Source organism: Gymnogyps californianus, chromosome 1 (genome assembly GCF_018139145.2).
Source record: "Gymnogyps californianus isolate 813 chromosome 1, ASM1813914v2, whole genome shotgun sequence".
Classification (NCBI taxonomy): Eukaryota; Metazoa; Chordata; class Aves; order Accipitriformes; family Cathartidae; genus Gymnogyps; species Gymnogyps californianus.
Genome location: NC_059471.1, coordinates 143,691,743 through 143,713,806, shown reverse-complemented (window position 1 = coordinate 143,713,806; position 22,064 = coordinate 143,691,743).

Genomic DNA, 22,064 nt, shown 5'->3' with positions numbered 1-22,064 from the left:
GTAAGATTTTTTGAAACACGTCGCCAGGTCTCAGGCAAAGGTAGTGAACCTTATTCCTAACGAAGCTTATTCCGAGGGTAGCTCCAGCGATGCCGACTGGGTCACACAAGGGATTAATTTGGCTAGTTTTGCTTTCCCTCTTTAAATTGGAAGGTCAAAAATAAATACGTCGTGTCTACACACATCTGGTGTGCAAGAGTTTTAATTTAAGAGGCTGGGGCTTTGTTCTCTGCAACCGCATGTGACAACTTCCAGCTTCTTTCATTCTCGGTGTGCATCTAAGGGGCTCTTCTTTTGGGCCATACCCAGCTGAGCATTGAAGGCGTTAACCCTCTGGGACTATGCCGTCTAATTTAGAAAGTGTGTTCCTGCGATTAATTCACGTAAATAAGCCGAAGCCCCTGTGGTGGTGTTCGGCGCTGCTCCCTGATGCAAAGGTGTTAAGACTCGGGTGGAAAACAAACACATCTTTGAGCTGTTGTGTGAAAAATGGTGTCTCTTTGGGCAGAGACCGCAAAAGATGAGACGAGCTTTTCTTGTATTCTTGAAACAAGTCTTTTCTGTCACTGAAATCGGTGACAAAAGTCCTGTGGACTCCTATGGGAGCTTCTGTAAGGATACTCATATACAGTGGGAAGGTATATACCGTCATGAACTGCGGAGAAAATGAAACTGGGAAACTCTCTGTGATCCCCGTTTCTCCTCTGCCAGGGATTTAGGTGTTAGTAACCTGGTCATTTTTGTGTTAAATGTTACTAGATTGTTTCCCAACAGCTGCAATAAAAAAGACTCGCAAAAATACGTGTGACGGTGTAACATGAAATCATCTCGCAAATTAGAGTTAAAACCGAGTGATTCAGTTTGCTTATTAAGTAGGCTACCTCACATGAGCAGATGTAAAAACCAAAAGACAGACCTGCTTTCAAAGAACAAGTAGCCTGGTGGTAAAACCACAAGCTTGGGATGTGGGAAACCCACATTCCCATCTGTGGTGTGGAAGAGGCAAAGAAAGGATTTGAATGCAGATGTTCGGTAACTGAGGTAAATGCCCTGATCAGCAATTTTAGGATAGCCGGATCTCACTTTCATATTTTGCCCCCCCTAGGAAAACTATTTGAGTGTTGTGGTTCTTCCTAATGCAGTGGGGAAATGCCTCTGTGACAGGAAAACTTGCCCAGTTCTGCACATAATGCCCGTGTTCCACAAACAGCTTTGATGGTTTGTTCTCATCTACGGGGCTTTATGTGGGGAGAAGCTGTTCATCTTTAAACCCACACAGTCATAGCTGGGATCAGAAGACTATCCGGAGAGCAGCTGCCTTTGGTAGAACCTTCTCTGTGAAAACTTCAGGTCCCGGTGACAGCTTGAATCGTCATATCTCCATACGATCTCAATGAAATGTGCAAACAATCATTTTGCGTATCGTTGGGAGGGAAGATGAATTGTTAGGATTCTGGAAAAAGCGGAATGCAAAGCTTGATTTTTTTTTTTTTTTTTGGTGCACAGGTTTGTTTATAAATGTCTATTATGAAATTGCTGTTCGCTTTAATTAGATTTCGTTTAGAAATACCTTCTCAGGCTTATGTGTGAAGTGGTTTGAAAACAAGCTGAAATAAATGAGCTGATTAAAAATACTAAGTGCCAACCCATACGCTGCATTGATATGAAAGCTGGTGAAAAGTCAGCACAAGCGATGCAAAACCTCCTAGATTTTGAGGAAGTGCTGTTCTATGAGTTACCAACTTCATTTTAGTGATGGTTTCTTCAGTGCAATTTGCACAGAGAATTCTGAACACAGGCAAAGACGATGCACGTCCTCAAATCCCAAAACACTTCAGCGTGCTAGAGCTAAATACTTTTATTAAGTTAAAGCATATTCATCAATTCAAAGGCTTCTTCACATTTGCATTAACATATTCCAGTCCCAGTCTTCTGGATCCTCCGTGGATACAGATCTTTGAGGGCAAATCACCAGTCACAGCTCCTTACTCTGACAAGATGTTTCCCTTATGGTATCAAGCACTGGGCCAAGTATAATCCCATCAGCCACATATTCACGCTACTCAGAGTTGCCCAGTCCTAAAGATTATACAATAAATTCAGTGACATTTTAACTTTGAGAATATATGAGCTTTCACCACCCGTCAGCAGTTGCGAGGTGGGGGGGGAGGAAATGTAAAATACAGCTCCAGCCTCAAGATAAATAGTAAGCTTTCCCTGTTAACAGAGAGTGTCAGACAAGCTGAGACAAGACTTAATTTTCCTGTGGCTTTTCCTGGCATTGAACACTATGCAAAGCAGATGCAAAGCCAATGTAGAGTTACTACAGGAAGAAAAGTGGGTTTGTGCAACTTGAAGTTTGCCTGCCGTGAATTAGGAATATTAGTAAAGAGAATTTTTCTGTCACACATAGATAGGCCAAGGGCCCCTGGCCAGTACGGCCAGTAGTGATGCATGTGTTGTCAGGTAACCACCAACATAGATTCAGTCCTGGCCATGCATAAGCACACAATTATACTTCAGTTGGTTTAACCAGAGGCCACAATACTGGCGTTAATGGTGGTTTCATGCTTTTAGGCCACCATTACGGCACTTGGCGCAAGGACAGACACTACCTGACCAGCCTGCATGTGTGTGAAGTGTTCACGTGACAAAGTTGTTAAAGACATTTGACCTGGCTGCATGGGTTTATATGGGCTGTGTGTTTTGTTTTACACAGGCACGTTATTTTGCTCTGATGTAAGATTCCACGTGTCACCCAGGAGCAGCATTTGAGACATTCCTGTCATTTGGGATGTACCAGCCTTCAGTTTTTACCTTTTCCTCTTCTCCTCCAAGGAAAATTAAGACTTTTAAGGAAGTCCTGGCAACTTCCTTATGCTGCCCTATCGTTGTTAAGACCACCTACAGATTTTTCTTTTGAAGTCCTATCTAGAGCAGCACAAATGCCCTTACAAATTTTTGTCTGCTGACGCAGCAGGATACAATTATATTCCCCAAGACTTTTAATTCACTAACTCTACTCAAGACAAGATCTACAAGACATATACAGGACAGCATATGGTGAACTTGAATATATAAATGTTTACATCCATAGATAAATATATATGCAATTTTACATGTGTGAGTTTATGTTAAAATAAAGGCTATAGTTCTCATGGGGTGTTAATTTTTGTGCCCTGTCAAATTTCCTGTAGTGGTATGGACCTCCTAGTAATTTTACATGTATAGACTGAAGTTTAACATAGATGAACTCACACAGTATATGAATACAGCATATATGGACTCACACTGAATGTGAAAGTGTTTTGCCTTGTCACTGCAAATCCTGTTCAAATTATCTGATGGACCCCAAGAAATCCACAAACCCTAAACCAAAAATTACCTTTCAAATGCTCAGCTATATAAAGCACAAATCTAGGTTCTGCTCCTTTGACTTCAGTGGCAGCTAGGTTGTCCACTACCCACTTCAAACACAAGAATAGCACAAGGTCCTGCAAACCTTCCTTCTTTTTTATATGTAGGCGCTAAGGAAACACGGTTAATGTATTTTTCTGCAATAATATTAGATTTGGCTTGAAAGTAATGTGCTAAGATACACCACATTACTGGTATTTATAAATGGTTTGACTTTTGGTTTAATTCAGCTGTCTCTGACTTTTTGAATATAGTTCTCTGCTAAAAATGGGGTGGGGACAGAGGAACAGTTCAACTGTGAACTAACTGTTCTTTAGAAAACTGGATGCTTTTGCCATCCCACTAATGTCATCTGGCATTAATTAACATAGCATCTCTCTAATTATATTGTCAGCATACAGCCACTAAATTAAAATACAAAGAGAATTGTTCAAATTTCCCAACTTAACTTCGGTATTTCTTTTAAAGCATAATTTTTCAAGTTTTGTGTATGTAGGAAGTCATCCAAAGCCCACTGAAGTTAATGAGCTTCATTCAGATTAGGCCCAGAAATGTTTGGAAAAATCAGTGGGGTGTCCAAATTGCCTCTCTAAACGAAGCGATTAGATGCCTCATTTCTATTATTGGCACCCGCAGCTCAGCACCCAAAACTAACTGAGTATGCAACACTGCAGATCTAACGGGTCTCTCACGGGACTGAAGACTACCTCATGGGGAGAAAAAGAGAGCATTAGACACAGTGGAAGTTCACCATCCCGCTGCACCCGTGCCTTTAGGGTGCCAAAAAGAAACGCTAGGAAGAAGGAGTTTAAGTAGATCCCTCCTAACCGAGACAGTGTGGAAGAGCGGTGGGGGGGGCTCCACACCACACACTTGCAGTGTGACTGGGTCGGCTGCAGCAGAACGTAGTCCTGAGACACACCAGACATCTGCTCCTCAAGTGGAACCTGCAGGAGGTAAACAGAGAATGCCAGCCCCGGCATGACCCGCTCCTCGCAAGCAGCTCCCACCTCTCTCCTGCGTGTTTTCCTCTTCCCGTCCTCGCGAGTCGGCATGTCAGGCACAGCACAGTGACCAGCTCTGCGAATTGCCCCTCAGCTCTAGCTGAGGAGAGAAATCAGGTAGCTGAGAAAACATGGCAGTGCTGCATGGCGGCATACCTTGCTACATCCCATGCTTTTTGCGTCGTGCCAGGGTCAGCTGCTCCCTGACGGTCTCCTAATGAATTTTGCGTCTCTCTTTCTTCAACTGGGGAGAACTGTGGAGAATAACTAGTGCCTTAGCAGAGCTTGTGCTCTCGGTGCAGAGCTGAGAGGCCTTGAGCAGAACCTTTGGTTCCAGCTAAGTCCATCCCGCTTAAAAGCACCCAGTCCGTGGTCGAGAGGAATCTGCGTGTGCGGCTGAGCCAGGCTGGGACCGACACCGAAGTAAAACACTTGGTTAACTTTGCCTTTTGGCATGACCTAGAGTTCAGTCCTGCTCTCAGTGAATGGCAGTTCTGCCACTTGCTTATGCCTGGGTTTACACATTAGCATTGCCTACCCTTCAGCATCACTAGCCTCCACACATATCCCTTGGTATTATTAAAATCTTTGAGATCTAGCTGATTTCCAGCTCACCAAGAGTTTTATTTCTCTGGAGTTTGGTAAAACTATACATCTCCCTGAGACGATCAGAAACACATGGAAAAATATTAAAATGGTGCATAAGGAGAAAAAGAAAGAAATTTTTTTTTTCCATGACAGCTACTCTTTTGCTGCAGACTTTTTACTTCAGGAAAAAAAATCAAAATGTTGTCAGCACTTTGGAAACTACGTCCCTTTTTCCACCCCAACAGTCTTTTGCCTATTTTGCCTAGACCTGTAAGCCGAGCACGTTGCTACAGCTCAGGACAACGCATGAAGACCTAACGTTTTTCAAAGAAGTAAAAAGTATTCCAGCAGCAGTAGCAGTTCACATTTTTCTTGGACAGGATGTATTTCCCCAGCTCCCCTGGGAAACTGGAAGCAGAATCCCAGGGCAGCCCTCCTCACAAACCGCTGTGCTTGGGAGTCAGCTATTTCGGGGATATGAACCAGCCTGGGAGACTCAGCCACTGGAGACACTGGACAACTTGCAGATTTAGGGAAGGCTGGAAGCCCCTGATCTCAGTGGTGCACAGACCTCTCAGACAGCAGAAGAGCTCGGAGCCTGAAAAGCCAAGGCACCCAGGCTTGCAGTCCAGGGAACTGCCTGGCAGGTTTGGAGCCCAAGATCCTGGCAAGGCAAACGACAGGCAAGCAAGAAGTTTAAATTGAAATCACCAGTTTCACATAGAAAGTTCTGGTTGGCAAATCCCTGTTTCTCGATCGGGGCCATTGTCTGGATGCAGCTGTTTGCCAGCTGAAGCTTGGTCAGCACAGGGCTGCATCAACTCCTGCTGGGACGCCCTGAATACGGATGGCATGATGCTGTCCTCATCTTACGTAGCCTCTCCCACAGAAGATGTGGTGCTGCCCCTTCTATGAAGAAGGACGCGTATCTTGCTGCGGTACCTTCATGACCTGTCAATGATTTTTATTCACTGCTGTCCCAAAGGCGAAAATAGGGCCCATTGAATGGTATTTTTGGCCCGTCCAAATGATGCAGGGCTGAACTCCCTGTGCCCTGTGACTTCTGCATTCATGCACACCAGTGCCAAAATCCGTATGGGCAGGGTGCATTTACAAGGCCACTAAATGAAAGTGGTGGGATTTTATACAGGGAGTGGGGCAAGCATGCAGCCAGGTTCCCAGTCATGGGGCACTTAAAATACATCTTGTCTCTGAGCAGATTATTCTGTAAACTGAAAACCAAGCTTGAATATACCAAATTTTGTGCTCACACCTCTTGGTTACATAATGCATTAAGTTAGATGGTAAACGGTCTGGGACAACCCCTGTGGCCAGACCCTCCACCAGCGTAAAGGAATATCGTGTGTGTGTGGAGTGATACCAGTACACCCCGTTGCAGCCGGTTCTGGGCTTCCCAAGGCTATAGCTGAAATGAGTTTTGCAATTCAAATGATACAGTGGCCAGAGGCAGAGAGGGCCTTGCCACTTCTGTGGTGGGAGACAAGGAGTGACTGGGACAAAACCCCTGGCGAGCTGAACTGTCCGTTCCTGTTGCTGCCAAGTCCCGGGGAGGCCCGGGGAGGCCCAGGGCAGTGTTGCTACTGCTGGGTACGGCCAGCCCCAACCACATTAGTCATCTTTATCCTGTATAACCAAGCTCTTTCTCGGCACAGCAGCTTCCACACGCTGTCACAGCCGTGAGCAAAAAAGACAGTGGGGCCACACTGTTCCTGCCTCTTCCTTAGTGTCGTGGTCTGCTGTCCTCGCTCTACATCTAGAGCCAGCCCAAATAAATTATGTATGTTAATATATGTATTTGTAGCAACCTACAAAACAATTCTTTGATCTCAGTTTAGGCCTTTGGTTGTTACTACGATACAAGCAATAATAAATAAATAAACACAGGAAGAAGTAATACATATCCAGCAGCAGCAGTTTGGTTACCTGCTTCCTCACACATACACACACTCCAATGCTAGAATTTCATTTTGAGAAAAGGTCACTGTTCTCAAGATCACAGGTCCTACTTTGCTGTGCTGTAATTCAGTTTTCATCCCATTTCATTTCAGGAGATTCCACTGTACATTTACCAGCTTACACACTCAGAATTATTCGGGAATGGCTGCATTTACTCCAGACTTGAACAAGTTATAGCAGAATTTGTCTAATGGTGGTTAGTAAGTCCAATAGTGGTGTACAGCCCTAGGAAATGCACCTAGAAGCACTGCAAGAATGTGAATGTGGCGGGAAGTATTGCTGAGGTGTAACATGTACACTCAGAAATGGTTCTAAAAATAAAAGAAACTTCTGTTTAATCACAACAGCGGGATTTTTAGGATCGCTTGCTCTTGCAGAGGCAGTTAAATAGATCCTGACATAGAGTACCAAGGAAGGAAATGTACGTGTTTATTTTGGAGTGTTTGGATCATTGGATAGAAAGCTTATAGGAAAATGGAAAACATGCAGCAGTAATTTATTTCTAAAGGGAAGGGGGAGAAAAGTCAAGGAAATTCCCTCACAGTCTGCTTGGAGCCAGGTTTTCAGCTGGTGTAAATCTGCAGGCTAGGTTAAAATTATTGGAACCAGCTCATGTCCTGTATCAATAGAAAGCAATACAGCCATGTTGATTTACATTAGCTGGTGATTTGAGGCCCTAAGGAGAGTCAGCATTACCAGACTCCTGCATCAGGTAAGACCAGGGCTTTGTCCTAGGATCAGATCCAGCTCTCATCTGCAGCAGAGCTGTGTGGCCAGGTAGCGGCCCCCGTCCCTTGTTATGTGTCAATAAACGTCAGCCTCTTCCTCTCTTTCCACCACCCTGGTAAGTCCCTCCCTGACCACATTAAAATAAAACTTGAGCTTTGCAACAGTGATTCCCGTTTGCTTGTCCTTAGCTCCCAACTCTCAACAGCTTTGCAGACCGTAAGTGTATTCTTCGCAACCTCCTCAATATGTTTGCATTATCAGCTGTTATATTTTTTATTACACATCATTGAATTTGACGCATCAAGACTTCTATGCAGCTTGCCCCTGCTCTCTAGGAATTTCACAAATAAATCACTGACATGCACTGCAAACTGTCAAAGAGTTGCTGACATACTTTACAGCAGAAAGGCATTGGATAACCTTTTGCACTAGAATGCTATTTTTAAGTGCTTTAATAAAGAGCACTATTGTTTTTGAAAATATATGGCTATGGTGAAAGGAGTTAATGGTTTGCACATGATGTATCACACCCATGATAAAATTCTTCACAGAAAAGTTAAATATCCCAAGCAGTAACCACGCACACAAAATTGTTAAGGATACTCTGTGGGTTGAAGCTCTTGTCTTTGTCAGTGCATTTAGACCTTTCTGAGCGTCCTTTGTGTAACAGAGCACAGATATAAAAGCCAGGCTTAATGATCCAGCCATTTTTCCACACCACGGGGTCAGAGCCTTGGGCAAAGGTTTCCCCCATTCAAAGGCAGGGACCGAGGAGAGAAAGGGGTGCTGGATGTGTCTAAACAGCTGCCTCTCGGTTTTGTGAGGCCCTGAAGAGAAAGGATACCAAAGCATCTGTTTCTTGGGACAAGGCCGTGGTGTTTCTGCAAAAGGGAATCGACTGTGTGCTGTTTATAACCACCCTTGTGGTAATCAGCAAGTGTCTGTATGTTCTTTAAATAGACACATTACCCTAAGGAAATACCCAAGTCAGCACCTCTGTATCCTGCTCTTAGAGAGGAAACCTGACCTACAAGGCATCAAAATTTGCTGCCGCTTGGCGAAGGGGCAGAAATATTTTAGCTAAGGCCTGACTGCTGCTTGCTTTTCTTGGAGAGGTAGCTCCATCACGCTTGGTTCAGCTCTCAGTTTGTCAGTTTTACTCTGGGGTGACTCCAGTTACTTAGAGGAGTTGCCCCATAATTACACAAGTGGCAATGAGAAAAGAACCAAGCCTCAAGGAACTGCTTCCTAAGTAAAGCATGAAGGATATGATCGAGTAATTGATCAGTTTATAGATTCCTCACAAATTATTTCTCACAAATTGCTGTTAAATATGGAAATATATATTTCTAAATATTTGTCCCAGGAAATTACTGCTTTTTTATCTGACACTCAAGTCTTACTGTATGAATCATTTAAAACTAGACAAGACAAACCACCAGAGAGTGTGTTAAGCAAAATGAGGATAGAGTTGCAGTTGATCTGAAGAACAGACAAGATAGTCTTCCTCCTTTCTCAATGCCTACAGAAGAAAGTTCTGTACTATAGTTTTTTAAACTGACATGGTGCTTGGGACAGTAATTCTAAAAAGAGCTCCACTGAAATACTTATCTCTAAAGAGGTCTTCATAACCAGGTGATGTCTGGAAAAATGTGACTTCCAAAATATTATATAAGTACACATTTAGAATAGAGAAGGAAAAAAAACACCACTGAAAAGGCGTTGCGAAATGTAGCATTACACACATCCATTAAACTGCATTTTGCTATCTCAGTGCAGTCAGGAACTTTGCAATTACAAACAAGAAACAGAAGACAGAGATTAACATGCTAGATTTTTTACACAATATTTTACATCAGAATCTGGTTGTATAAGCTAAAGTGAGGATATTGAAGTCAATGAAGCCACCTGGGAATGACCCTACCATAAGGGAGATCAGAACTAACTGTAATAATATATTGTTAAAACTTCATTAACACCAGAATGAGTGGGGGAAATAAAATTTTTCTAATACATTTCCTTTATTACTTGTCAGATTTTGATCAGCATTTCCTGAAAAACCTGCCATTTATAGAAATATAGATATTTTGGACGAAATGCAATAAATAAGCCAAGTTTTGCAGGAGATGTACCAAGGATGCACATACACTTAAAGTTTTCATAAGACTTAGTTTAGGGGAATCAGCTTTACAAACATACACTTCAGTGTGTCAACCGCTAACAATTCCTTACATTGTCCTCCTGCCATAAGGCCCATCTCTATCCCAAATCTGCCCTTTGAATTGTTGATTCACATTCTCACTTTTCAAAGACGTCTAAATAACTCCTTGTGAACAGCTGACATCTCACTTAATTCGTGTCAGGGAGAACTTCTGTATCTAGAACAGCTCCCTGTCAGCAGACCTTCCCTGAACAGGTAGAAGGATGAAAAGTGTTGCGGTCAAGGAAGAAACATGAGTCACTAGGTTTGTCGCCCTGTCAACTCTTAAATTGCTGCGTTCACACACACGTTTGGCTTGAGATTGAGCATGACCGAGCTGTGGCCAAGCCATACTTCTGGCCATGTCTTAAGTCTGTCCAGATGGCAGGCATTCCTGCTCCTCACAGAGGCAAGATCTTCACTTCAGTGACAGGCCAGGGCTTCTGACTCACGCAGCTCCTGCTGAGCACAGCAGCCACTGGGAGGTATAGCCAGTCGTGGAGACAAGAGCATGTGCCAGGGACAGGAGCAGTGGGATCCAGGGGACAATACCTGATAAAGTAACCTTCTTCCAGTCTGTACCTTGCCTCTGCGGGAAGGCTGAACTGAGACCTTACTGGGAGTGGGGAGCAGCAGGGCACTTCCCTGCGGGGCACTGCTGGTCCTGCAGGAACTTGGCACCAGCAGTGGTGCTGATGGGTGACTTGAGTCCTGGCTGTGACCACAGGGGAGGACGCAGGCCTGCTGTGTCTCAGAGGTAGGGAGGTAAGACTGGCTTGCAGGCATGCTTAGGGAATGCCACTTACATGCAGTTTGGAGCTTTTTTCCATTCAGGTGCAAACAGTGTTAGAACAATCTGGAGAACTGAGAGTCAGGCTAAACTGCCTGTGTAGACATAGCATATGTGCTTCTGATGTGGACTTCACTGTGTGAGCTTCTTTTTCGCTTGGCCCGATTGGAAGATGTAGTCTCTGGTTACTAATGTTAACTGGTGTTTAAGGAGCAGAGACTGTACAATTTTACAGAGGACATAGCCGAAGAGTTAATGAAGGCCTCAAATGTTTTCTTTTTCGTATTGGAACCACCTCACTCTTGACTGGGATGAGCTACATATCGTAGGCACTGTGTAAGAGGCTCTATACAGCCTCCTTTAAGTTTCCACATCTATTTAACAGGGCAAGACCATTTCTGTGGCACTCTACACATGTGAGTCTGTGTGGACAGGGAGCGGCTACATACATTCACAGATCAGCCTGAAAGGGACAATCATGATTCATTTACGCTCTCTGTTCCCAGTAGGTCCTGCGTGTGGGTTAGCGGCCCTCTGTAATCAGTAATCCTGTAAGCCGTTGATAGGCATGAGCAACATGACCGCCATGGTTTGAACTCTCTGCATTTGCAGACGGTGGCCAGTCTGACCCCTCGCACAGCACAGAACAAAGCTCGCCCAGGCATTTCTGCAGCAAGCTCTGAGCTTGTCTGTGAGGTTTTACACGCCTGTAAAGGAGTCACCTACTAGTGCTACTAAATCTTTCTTCATGCCATGGACTGATTTAAGCTTTGCGGTATAAAGGGATAAAGCTGCTGAGGCAAATACATCTCTGTAGCAGACGTATTTCTTATGTTCTTTCCCCCAGCACACTTGCAAGGGAGGGTTCACCTGCCACCACTGCTGCCAATGCGAGGAACAGCTCTTAGAGAGGAGGGCAATCTGCTTCACCAGGGACCGTGGATGGGGCAAGGGGAAGAGTGAAAGCTTGTTGATGTGAAAGGCAAAGGATAGCAATAGATCAGTGGAAGCGTATGAGCTGACAGGTATATTTTCTATCAAGAAGACAAAGAAACACAGAAGCATAGCTCTGCTTTTTGTGAAGAACAATTCTCCATATACAAGGAACGTCACTTCCTGACTTTTGAAGAATTCCTCTAAAATTCCTATCGAGCATCACTGCTGGTAAAGGTTATGAATCTGTTTGAGACCCAGGAAAGGAAAATGATATAGGACTGCAAGATGTCATTGTACAAATGGTGTAGTTCACCAAAAATAAGACCCTGAAGACTTACCCCTGTCCTCACCCTACAATTATGGGGAGGGAGTGACAGTGGAACACAGCGTTTAGGACACCATGGAATATATTTGGCCTCCAGGCAGTTCTCAGAGCACCTTGACATACATAATTAGTGAGGATGCTGGTGTTCATTTAGGGCTTGTGGTTGTGAAAAATAGAACAAAGAGATTTTTGGGGGGTGGGCAATAATCAAGGCAGTAAAATAACTTCTCTCCTCTCTCTGCTTTTTCTCTCAGATTTTCTATCATAGAAACAAATCGAACCCCACCCCTATCCAGTTAGTTCACTTAACTCATGCTTTCTTGACAGCTAACACATGCTATGCAAGATTACTTTCGTACATTCCCTTTTGCCTTCTACCCTTCCATTTCATTCTTGCTGTATCATCTTAAAGCTAGAAGACCTTACAGTTTCAAACAGTTTTTGAGAGCCTATAGTCAGACTGACAGAAGGCAGCAGGGAATGAGCTTAGCTTGCTATTTTTCTCAATAGCTCTCTTTGAGATGAAAATTCCTCCTTGCCACATACAGCCCTAAATGAAAGAGTAATTTCTGACTTGCTTTCACAAGCCTTTTGATTTTCTTCTTCTTTAGGCTGCACATGTCTCACAGATATTTCTCCAGCCCCTGCTCCTTATGGACTAGTATCATCTTACATCACTCTTATATTTTTATCAAAGCTTTCCTTTTAACAGAGAGATGCTCCTTAGAAAAAGTTCAAATCTAAGTTTCCCTGAGCTTTCTGAGAGCAATCAGCCTGGAATTTCATTTTTCTATGATGCTCAAGTCAATGTTTTTCTGGGATTTTTAGGTTTTTTTGAAAATTTGGAAGAAAACTTGGTTGGGTTAAAACTAACATTACTTTTTGAAAATATAAACTCGTATTAGCACCTGAACTTTGTGGCTTATGCCGATCCATTCCTTTAAATGTTCATGAGTAAAATACTCACTTACTGAAGGCAGAGAAAGAAGTAGTGTCATCTGACATAACAGTCAGAAATAAAGGGGTTTTGTATATATGTGATCAAACAGTACAATTAGAGTGCATTACAGAAATCTAATTCAGCTGACTTTATTTAAGCCTATTCTGCTCTGCAGTTCCTTTGTTTCAAGGAGAAACAAGATAAAGGCTGGCTAGGTGAGTAATAAACTTATATCACATACATTAATATACAGTAATCAGATAGTAAAATCTTATTCAAAAGGCCTATTGTGCAAGACACTGTACAAAGACAAACATAGTTCCTGCCTGGCAACTCAGTAAAGGCAAAAGGGAGAATGAATCAATTTTAACAGAAGTAGATCTTAACACGAAGCATAGTAAAGTCAGTGCTGGTCTTTCCATTGACTTCCCTTGATTTCAGATCACATGTGTCCATATGCACACATGTGTGCACACATATGCACAGAAATTTGTTCCACCTATGTTTATAGATACATGCATTTTACTTAGATGCAAGTCTTGGAGTGACACTATATATGCACAGCAGTGTATGTCATCATACTGAAAAAAGAATCCAGGCTTCACTTGGCGATGAAATGAATACCTACTTTGTTTAATTGCTGCCACTCTCCTGAAATGCATTTGTGTCTTAACAGTTGTACTATGACAGAAGCAGGTACTGAGGGAAGATCTGTCTTGAACAGAAGCAGAGGATTAGATTGTAGAAATAAGATATTTTTGTTGAGAATAACAAGCATGTATTTTCATTCAAACAAGCTGTTCTATAAAAAGGAGAAGGAATTTTACTATTTGAATTTTCTGGTTTTTAGTGTAAGCTGAGGTACTCAAATCCTACACTGAATGCATGAGCAACAAAGGTTAAACCTAGCAAAGCAGAGTTTTAGCAATGTGGGGGCAGGGTAAGAATGTATCTTTTCTTCAGCAGCATTTCAAGAACTAGTTCTCACAAATTTTTGAAATATTTTGGGTGGCATTTAATGAAGTCACATCAAGACTCCCTCCTCAGCCCTTAAGAGATGCTATTGTCTTTCTCAAACATGCTTTTTCGAAGCATATTCCTTCACTCGTAAACTTGTGATAAAAACAAGCATGAAAGACAGAGAAAACTTGGATAAATTAAACATTCCCTTTTTGTGGCAAACAAGTAGCTCAGAAACTTGAGGAAAGAAGCCAGTGTTACAAAGTCTAATGCCTGAAGGACAATTTTCAAACTTATGCTCAACGAAGTTGGGTGCCCTACTTCATACACAAAGATTGACCAAAACCGGTGTGAAGTGCTTGTGTCAGTGCGAACTTCCAGACACAGAACTTTATGCTTAGATTTAGCTTTTATTTGTGAACGCTTACTCCCTATTTGCCCTTTAGCCCATTATGTAGGAGGCTGGCTCCTACATAAAAATCACTGTACCTTTTACCTAAATCCTACTTCCTAGCCTATTCCTAGCCTTTCCTAGCCTAGCAGGAGTAACGTTAGTCTCAAAATCCTGTCCAAACTTCAGCAAATAAATGCACTCTGCCTACCTAGCTTTCCTACTTAGTTTCAGTTAGAAAAAACTATGCTGCAGGTTCTATATTGCCATGTTTTACAAAGTTTGTACAACATAAATGTACTGAGTCTTTGACAAAATGTGCTCTACTTCAGACACAGCCACAAAAGTGAGGGAAAAACTGCTCAGTGTATAGTGTACATCGATGGCTCTGAAATCTCTTTGTGTGAAGGAATTCCTGTAAATGATGTATAAATCTATTTTTGTTCATTTAAAGGCATTTCTTTTTGTGGTTTATTGTCTCAGGCTAATGTAAGCGGTTATGCCACTGTTGTGCATTTACAAATTGGGGTATGAATAAATAACAAACCGCTTATACTTTCATTTTCAAATTTTGTATTCTACTGGCACTGAGAATGTATAACTTGAAGGTTGAATCCACAACTGAGGAGTCACTATAAAGGAAGGATGCACATGGCTAAGTACTGGTTTTGTAACATCTTGCTTGCAGATATTTCCTTTTGCAGACTCTAATGGGAGATGAGGGAAGATCCATGTTTCAGTTTATCTGAACCACCAAAGTTTACAGAGAAGGAAAAGAGTGGGTGGGAGAAGAGGAAAAGGGAGGGGAGGCTGGGGACAAAAACATTTCAGCTGTTGTCTATCTATGTTCTAAATACAGGATCCTCTGATCTACTGATATGCAATTCATACCAGCAATCTGATACCTTGCAAATATTTTGCACGGACCTGATGATGTTATGGATATTTTTCCTCCACCTCCTTTAATAAACAGTGCCATCGGATGATTTTCCTCTCTCAGCCTGAGTCATTTCCTCTTCCGTCGCTTCAAGCTCCTCTAGCCTACAACTGACACTAACTACCTCTCCATCATGGGAGTCCTTCAAGTCTCTGTCCTCAGCTGCAGTTAGCTTGCAAGAATTAGGCGTTACTGTTTGGGGAAGCTATTGTGACACTTGCCAGGGTGTGAACTTAGTTATTGTGGTTTAAGTGCCTATGTGGACACTCTTATTCTGTACTAAAAGTGCCTTTTTTGTGGTTTAATTTGATCCTTTCCAAAGTAGCCTATGCTAAAGCCACATGGACGCATCTACATGGAAAAATAGCTTGTAATAGCTTGTATTCCTCACTGCCTCCTATGTGGAGACGGTTATTCCCACCCTAATTACACTCTGGAATTGCTTACTTAAATCTTGCGTAGTTTTACATAAAAAATCTGTTTTGTCTCTATTATCTCTTTTATGCTACCAACTGCCAGCAACTTTATCCAGCTGTATAAAATACGATCTTCCCTGATTTCCCTTTTTCACAAGCATTTTGAAATGCCTTCAATAAGTGATACTTTATAGACTTTACTGTAATACCACAGATAAAACACAGCTTTTTAGCAAAATTCATGCTGATGAGATGTTGCTATAGAAATACTTAAAATATAAACAGCTTTAATCTGCAGCCATTGTGACGGGGAAAAAAATGACAAATACTTCCAGCTTTTACAACTCCAAAAAGCTGCTCCAAACCAACAAACAAGACTCTTGAAAAGAGCTACCACAGATCCAGTTTTCCCTCTGATGTACCCTTTTCTTCTCCCAACGTCCCATCTGGGCACACTTGTAGGAAATGCAAGCTGAGCCAAGTCTTCTGCAGTTCCCACGAGAGCAGGTCTGTGGTTTTGGCATTTATGGCTGAGCCTGGCAGGCAGTAGTATGACAGCAGCAGGTAGCAGGCAAGGAAAGCCAACATGTGAGGCAACAGCGTTTCAGCAGGCAGAGCTGGAGGAGCCAAGACGACAGAGGCAGTGCATTATTAGTGAGAGGCTGGAGCTTCTGTGGCATGTTCAGAGGAAGGGGTTTGGGCTTAGGAAGGAGTGGAGTGTACTGGTGGGAAAAGGGCTTTGGAGGAAGGACAATCCTGGCAGGAGGGAGGGGGAAGTGGGGAACTGGAAGGGCTGAAGGGCTCTGCAGTGGTAGAGGAGGGGCAGACCTCTTTGTGGCAGGCGGTGTTAGGCAACCGAAACAGAAGTACTGGTGGATGGGAGCCCTGGCTGGGAAGTGCAGGAGGGCTCTGAGACAAGATGGGTGGATAGCTGGGATGCCCAGGGCTCAGACAAAGTTAGATTTGCCTGGGACATACTCCTTCCCAGGCACTCCCAGTTACACCTGGGGTCTAATGGGGGGTGACTAGGGTTACTTAATGCTACTACCCTATCAATTACCTTTACCTTCCTCATCCTCATTTTTACTGTTAGAAATACGGTAGCTCAGTTCAAAACTCTGTGCTTACTGCTGGTGGAGCCTCTTTGAATGTTGGGGACCTCAGCAAGAGACTTGAAAGGACTTGCTGCAGCAGGCTCTGGCGAGCGGTTGCAGGGCTGCTGGGCCTCCCCAAGAGCTCTGTGAGCCACGTATCCATGCACAAAGCTACTTGTTACTGACTTTCTTCACTTTTGAATTCAGAGTTGAACATGAGCTAGACTGGGACATGGAGCATATGAGGTACTGTAAAGATAGCTTTATGTGCTGGAAAACCACCGTAATCCAAGGGGTTTCAGACTGTGGTACACAGCCAGGACCCCCCCAAGGAGAACATCAAAAGAGTGACGTAGATGTTCTCGCCAGGAGTCCCACAGACCTAGAGAGTGAAATCTGTGTCACACGGGGCTGGAATTTTATTTGAAGAAACCCAACTAAATGGACTTCTGAGCAACAAGTTAAATGCTGCTGCTGTGATTGCTCAGGAGTCCACTTACTCACCACCGTATTTGGCAACATCATAAGTTAGTTTTCATGACTTCGTTTAGAGCATGGAAGACCTTTGGAGAAAGAACTGAATGATAAGTTGCTTCGAGTTGTTTTTATGTTAGAGAGGTTTATCTTTTAACAACCTGAATTATGACATATTTGTAAAAAGCATTTCTCTCTATACCTAGCTTTTATAGACAGCCTTTACAAGAGCTGGGAGGGAAAAGGGAGAACAACAGACATTTCATCCTGAAACACAGAGGAATCATGTGGATCTTGGCTTAGGGATGTTCAAGTTAATTTCTACTTAGGTGATAAATCTATTTTTCATGGATTTGTAACTTGGCTATAAAAGCATACTTGAAGACTTGAATCTTGGCAGTCAAAGTTTTCAGGTCAGGAGAATATTTTTAGCAATATTTTATTAAAAAAAAAGAAAAACATAGAAGGTTGTTTTTAAGTTTAGAAAGTTAAAGAGAGAGTTTTAAAAAGCATGGGTTGGGTCATATTTTGACACCCATGTTTGGTTTTTCTTCCCTTAAAGAAGAGCAAGAAAATCCACATCCAACCTGCTTCCAGCTTGACAGATAATAAAAGACATTTGAGATTTATCCTTTTAAAATTGCCCACAGGCCTGTTTCATATTCAAGAGTAAATCATCTATCTCAGCTAATAATCCTTAAAAACTGAAATCAAGGCACTGTTGTGAATTTTAATGGTTATGTTTAATGAGCAGATCTTCAGCTCATACAAGTCATCATAACTCCAGGAATGGCAGTAGAACTACATGAGCTAGCACTCACTGAAGATGTGGATAGTAAACATATGCTACACTACTTCCCTCAAAGCACGTGACTAATTCAGTAATACTGAGGCAGTAAAGTAATTAAAGTAATTAATACATTAGAAGAAATGAAGAACCAATGAGAGGACACCAATCAGCTCAGCATGCCACGTACAAAAAGCATTAGGACAATTTTGGTCAAGCATACTGGGGCAAACACTTTGCCACAAAATCTTTGGTTTTACAGTTTTGTTCAACCTCAAAATTACAGAGGGGCTGAGTCAATCCTGCCAGGATTTGAATTAGTGGTTCCAGGGAGACTAGGAGCTAAGCCACTGGTATAGCTAAGCAGGGGGGCAGAAAAGGTGTGGGCAGGCAGAGCAAACAGGAAGGTCCATTTCTGGTCTTTAACTTACACCCTCTTGTTTGCTTCTGCTGCACAATCTCCCTTCTGTGATTTAGACTCCCTTTAACATCTTGGGCCAAATTCAACTCTGGCTGCTAACCTCTTTGTGTTGTACCAGCAAGGCGAAGGGCTGTCCTAAAAGAGTAGCTGGTGTTCTCTTGACACTAAGAGAAATCCAGATTTGGTATAAAGATGGTTCATGCCACCTGCTCCCAACTCAGACCAGGAAACTCTTTAGGACACTGACTGGGCCACACCTAAGGCACCCCCTGCAACAGAACCACCCATATGAGACCATTTTAAAGAAGCTATGGGATTAAATACCCTGGAGCCAAACTGATCCCAGCCCTGCAAAGTTTTAGGGAACAGAAGGATGACTTTGACAGATTTAACTCTCACCACAGGTTCTGCATTCAGTTCAGCTCATTTGGGCCTGAAGATCTAGCTCTTCTAAGGGGATCAAATCAGCATTTAAGAGCAATTCTGATCCCCTTAGGCACCCCAAAGGAGGCCTTTGAGTTTATCTTCAGGTGTTTTACATCCAGCAGTGACTTTTGTAGGCTCAATTACTGTCTTAGTCTCTGTCCCTCCACCCCTGCTCCTTCCACCCTCATCCTCCCTTACTCTCCCCTCCCTGGCTCCTTCCTCCTGTGGCTGGGTTCCCCCCTCTGTGCTGTACACGCCCTACTAATGGTTTCGGCACATCAGCCCTTCCAAGCACACATCCTTCGTACAGCATGTCACGTAACGCACCGCCCATTCAGAACAACAGGCCTTTTCTTCAAGCTTCTGTCCAATGAAACAGCTTGGTCCGTACACCTAGCCACAGCCCAAAATAGAATTGAGTAAGGAGGGGGACGACTGGGCAAGGTTTGGGCTACGTTTTAATGGGCTGGATTTCACACACAACAAAGCTGTGGGACAGCAGTTAGGATATTTGCAGCCTGTTTGCAATTAGCAAGGTAGCTACGCTCAAGGAGGCTGATACGTGCATTCACTTAAAGCAGAAGGTACGGTTCTGCTAACATCATTTAGATGGAGAATCTCACCACTCAGCTATTCCAGCGAGCCTTTGAGCTGCTGTTGGAGTTCTTTCAGCTTGAGTCTAGGTATTATATAGTCCCCCTAGCTGTAGTATTGGAGCACCTCCCAAGTACTTAAAAATAGAAGTCACAGTAACAATCTCCCTTTCTTACTTGGCAGCTAGGAGAAATACTTGGCGTAACTTACACATTTGTTTGCATATTCGTGGGTGGGATCAAGTTGTTTGTTGATGTGTATATGGGAAGAATTAAATTTCTCTCAGTAAGTTGAAAAGATTTTAGCACAAAAAATGATGACTTCAGTGGCAGTTTTCCACGTATGCATACTGCAGCTCAATGAGCTGCCTTGTGTCCCCTTGGATTCCCTAGGTTTTGCCCAGAGGGCGAAGGTGTGGTCAAGGCCACGATCTGGAGCACGTCGTTCTTGTTAATTAGCTACTAGGGTCTCCACAACATGAAGAACTTTCTGTCCTCTCATTTCTGCTTCTGGGCAAAGCACACCACAGCTTCTGAAACACTTCTATGCTCTGGAAAGCCTTTTAAAACACCCGAGCAGCCCACCCATGTGGCACAAACACCAATTGTTTATTTGTAGATGTCTCTCTCTAATAGAATATTCTTCACCCCGCACCCTTTGTCAACCAGAGTGGCTGACTGCCACGGGATGCAGTTTCTATCAAGAGCTCGGTGCATGGCTCCCAGATGTGAGTGTGCATGAAGTACGGTCATCAGTTCACACATCTATGCATTTAGGGAGGACACACCTCAGACTGAGGTCAGCACATTGCTGAGAAAGGCAGAGAGCAGTTTAAGTCTTCATGGGTTATCAGGGATCAAGCCCAGAAGGTGACTGAGCCTGGCTAATCAATGGGAAATGATGAAATTGCTCTCTGATCAATATTTGGAGGGGAGGGAAAGGGTAGAAATGGAATAATTCAATCCAGTTGCCTGCCTTAAATATAAATTAGAGGTAAATATAGGGTACATAAATAAATGTGGGAAGAAATATGAAAGCTAGAATATCTTCCCAAACTGAGATTCTCCTATCTGAACACAATCTAAAGGCATAGGATGTACCTAGGACTGAATGTCCGAATGTATTTATTAGGAAGTTTCTACAGCTTGTCAGCTAGATGCAGGGAAGGGAGAAAGAGCAAGGGGCTTTTGCTCTCTGGATGTGTTTTTGAAAAGAGCAGATAACCTTAGATTTCCTTCCTTTCTGTCCCCTGTTTAGGCAAAATGCATTGTTTCTTACTGCTCTCTTGTTATTAACTCATTTCTTAGCATAGATATGAAATTTAACATATACTCCCGTGATCCTTGCATCCTTTTGCTTCTTGAAGCTTCAGATTTTCTGGTGAAGTGTCCCTGGAACAATGCAAAACTTTAGCAAAAGGAGCTTCTGTAAGTAATACTCATTATGGACTTAGAGGCCTGAAAACAGCCAAGCCTGCTCCTTCTCACTGTGAGAGTTAATGCAGGTAACATGGCCCCATCACCCAGCCTTTTGAAAGATGCGAGATACCACCCCGACAGGAGTCTTCCTTGTAACGCAGTCCCCTACAGACAGATGATGCAACAGGTGAGCTGCTCCTGAGATGCTGAATGCTAATTTGCCTCTGTTGCAACATGTCCTACTTGGCCTGCGTGGCTCCTTGTCCCTGTTCCCGCATTTCCACTCACCTCCCCAAACCTCGCTTCTGAGGCTTCCTGGTGGGCATCTGGTTTCCCACACCTGACACAGAATAGCTTAAGCCTCCCATGTTGCCTGCTTTGATTTCAGTCCCTTTTGCCACACAACCAGACAAGCAAGCTAAAGGTGCTTTTGTCTATCCCAAATCGTGGCTGATCGACCAGGGATGAACCTGACCCAACAGCCTCTGTATGGTCACATGCAATTAGCAACACTCTGAGTTCATTATCCATCAGTGCCTCTCTGGCTGAAGAGCTTTCTAAATTTTTCAGTCTGGTTTATTGACTCCACACATATTCCAACATGGTGCATCATGATTTGTCTAGCTGGTCTTACAGGAAGCTAATCTCTTCTCCAGGCACCCCTGGCGATCATCTAGTCCAACCCTCTACTCAAAGCAGGGTCACCTAGGGCAGGTTGCTCAGGACCATACCCAGCTGGGTTTTGAATATCTCCAAGGACAGAGACTCCACAACCTCTCTGGGCAACCTGTGCCAGTGTTTGATCACCCTTACAGTGAAAAAGCTTTTTCTTATGTTTAAGGTGGATTTTCCTGTATTTCAGTTTGTGCCCATTGCCTCTTGTCCTGTCACTGGCCACCACTGGGAAAAGCCTGGCTCCATTTTCTTTATATCCTCTTGTCAGTTATCTATACACATTGATAAAATCCACCAAGCCTCCTCAGCCCAACGCTCTCAGCCTCTGCTTGTATGACAGATACTCCAATCCCTTAATCATCTTAGTGGCCCTTTGCTGGACTAGCTCTAGTATTTCCATGTCTCGCTTATGCTGGAGATCCCAGGACTGGACCCAGCACTCCAGATATGTCTCACCAGTGCTGAACAGAGAGGAAGGACCACCTCCTTCAACCTCCTGGTAACGCTCTTCCTCATGCATCCAGGGAGGCTCTTGCCTTCTTTGTCCCTAGGACATATTGCTGGC